The 2,644-nt window shown below is 29.7% G+C and overlaps 2 non-coding genes across 2 annotated transcripts; both read left to right on the forward strand.

Moving 5' to 3' along the window:
* Positions 1 to 1,202: 1,202 nt before the first annotated feature.
* TRNAL-CAA (transfer RNA leucine (anticodon CAA)) lies at positions 1,203 to 1,286 on the forward strand. Its single transcript has one exon. It is a non-coding gene; the product is annotated as a tRNA-Leu (tRNA).
* A 160-nt stretch (positions 1,287 to 1,446) lies between these two features.
* Positions 1,447 to 1,541, forward strand: TRNAY-GUA (transfer RNA tyrosine (anticodon GUA)). Its single transcript has 2 exons — positions 1,447 to 1,483; positions 1,506 to 1,541. It is a non-coding gene; the product is annotated as a tRNA-Tyr (tRNA).
* Positions 1,542 to 2,644: the final 1,103 nt, after the last annotated feature.

A 2,644-nucleotide genomic window follows, 5' to 3' on the forward strand; every position in this document is an offset into this window, starting at 1 on the left:
TTAAATTGAAAATTATTAATAATATAATTTGTTCACATAAGATTATATTTTAAATCTCCACTTTTAACTATTATTTTTCTTTACCTATTTATTTGAAAAATAATTAGTTCATCTTCACATTAACTCATGTTGTGATCTCTATTTATTTAACTTTTGATTTTTAAAATTGATTTAGGTTTTACTTTTAAAATTATTTATATTTATTTTTTATATTAGTTTAGTTTTTTCTTTAAATATTTTTTTTTATTTTTTTGTATTTCTCTTATTAATTTTTCATAATAGAATTTTTGATGAGGTTTTTTTAAATGATTATTTTTTATATATTTGATAAATTGAATCTAAATAATTAACATTTATTAATCTATTTAAAGCTTTTAATAAATATTATGTTATTTAAATTAAAAATTATTAATAATCTAATTTGTTGACATAAGATTATATTTAAAAAAAAAAAAAATTATCAAGCACTTATCGACTTATCGTTGCAATCACAAAAGTTTGCAACTTCTAGTTTTAATTTTTTTTAAATTGCAATTTTTATGATGAAGTCATATAATGTTTGTTTCAATTTGTGACTATTTCAAACTAAAACTTTAGATTATAATTATTTAAATAAATTATATCATCATAACTATTCATATTATTATATTATATATAATATTATTAATTATATATAATTAAAAAATAATATTAGAAAAATTAAATAATAATTAAAAAATGAATTTAGTTTTATAAGAAAGAAAATTTATGGTACTCAAAATAAAATTTATATATATTTGTGTGTTTTTTTAATAGTATGTATTTTTACCCCTCATTATTATAAAATATAATTTTTATATACTCTTACTAAATAATTCAATATTACTACATAAAAATATATATTAATCTTATATTTACATCTTCTCTTTTAACTATTAAACTCAATGTTATACAAATTAAGTTTACATTCTTTCAAGTTCACCTTCTAACCTCACATAATACAAAATTAGATCTATTATTTCCACAATCTAAGTTAATGCTTTCAAATTAATTTTTTACATCAACGTTTTGGATCATACTACATGATCCATCATGAAAATGCTAGAAAGAACATAATATGATAGCTCTTGTGAAGTGTAACAATTTAAAGACATTTCATTAAGTTTGTTTTTCAATGTAATAATGGAAATACAATAATAAATAAATTTGTTTTAGTTGAATGCGTCAGGATGGCCGAGTGGTCCAAGGCGCCAGACTCAAGTTCTGGTCCTCTAACGAGGGCGTGGGTTCAAACCCCACTTCTGACATTTGTAAAATTTACTCAGTCACTATTTCCGCCGGTGTGATTTGCCCGTGTTTTTTAATATTCTATTCTTCGTATCGGGCATGACATTCTGTCGCGCTAGAACCATTATCAATATGATAGACTGATATTAGTAGAGTACTATAAGTTGTAAAACTAAGCATCCGAGCTTAGCTCAGTTGGTAGAGCGGAGGACTGTAGTGGGATTTCAAATCCCTTGGAAATCCTTAGGTCGCTGGTTCGATTCCGGCAGCTCGGAAGTAACCATTTTTATTGTTAGGCATGTTAAATATCAATGGTCTGGATTATACTCGTATGCTTTTTACGAGCTGATCGTGTTGATGGCTCGCCACCATGAAGCCTTCTCCATCTTGTATTGGAGGTCGTCCTTGTGGAGTTGGGAGGCATCTTTTGTGATACTGACATCTGCAAACATCACACACTAAGCTTAATTTATAGATAAAAAATGTTAAATAGTCAAAGTTGACTTTCTTTTTCTAAGGTTAATTTTTCCTTTAGTGTGTGATGTTCGGGTGGCCCTGAGACACTAACATAAATTGCTCATATTGCTTCTATTATGTTTACTCATGATGCGATCTGCCTATTTAAGGGTTTTTTGGCCTAGTTTTCCAATTGGATTTCCAAACATTGGGAGTCTATCATTATTGGTAGTGTCCATATTTTCCTTATAGAAATGGGTTCCTTTATTATGAAATTTGACCATGCTATGGATAGAAACATGTTTTGGGGCTGAGTCATGGCATACTTCTCCTCTCCCCACCCCACTTTTTGGAAACGTTTAACAAAATGTCCAATTGAGACATACTCCTTTACCCTTTATCTATGAGTTGATTCTCTTTTAAAGGAAGTGGGCTAGGTTTATGATGGTGGAGGTTGAATCTTTTGATGTTTTTCATTCTATCCTTGCTTGCATTTTAGTTGATATTGAGGTTTCTAAGGGACTTCTGCAGAGTTTAAGTTTGATACTCCTAAGGTAGTTTGATTCAACGCTTGGACTATGAAAGGCTTCCTTTTAGGTGTAGTAGATGCTTTAAGACTGCTCACTTGGCAGCCCATTATGAGCTTGAGAAAATGAAAAAGTCTACCTTATGGTGGAAAGGTGCTTCAACTCAACATTACAAGGTTAAGATGAACTCTTCTCAGCAAGGGTTCCCCCAAGGGATGCACATGACAACGTTGTGTCTTCTCCTCCCATTGGTAAGATGTCAGATGGTGGTTGTGTTCTGGCTAGTGTTTCATTTGTTGCTTGTATGACTCCTTTTGTTGCCAAGGTCTATGATAAGGCTTCAACTATTGAGTCTGTTGTTGGTGCCACCCTTTTGTTTGACCGCTTTAGTGACA

The sequence above is a fragment of the Cupressus sempervirens genome, chromosome 2, assembly GCF_028749045.1.
Source record: "Cupressus sempervirens isolate cs-2001-9-10 chromosome 2, ASM2874904v1, whole genome shotgun sequence".
NCBI classification, from domain to species: Eukaryota; Viridiplantae; Streptophyta; class Pinopsida; order Cupressales; family Cupressaceae; genus Cupressus; species Cupressus sempervirens.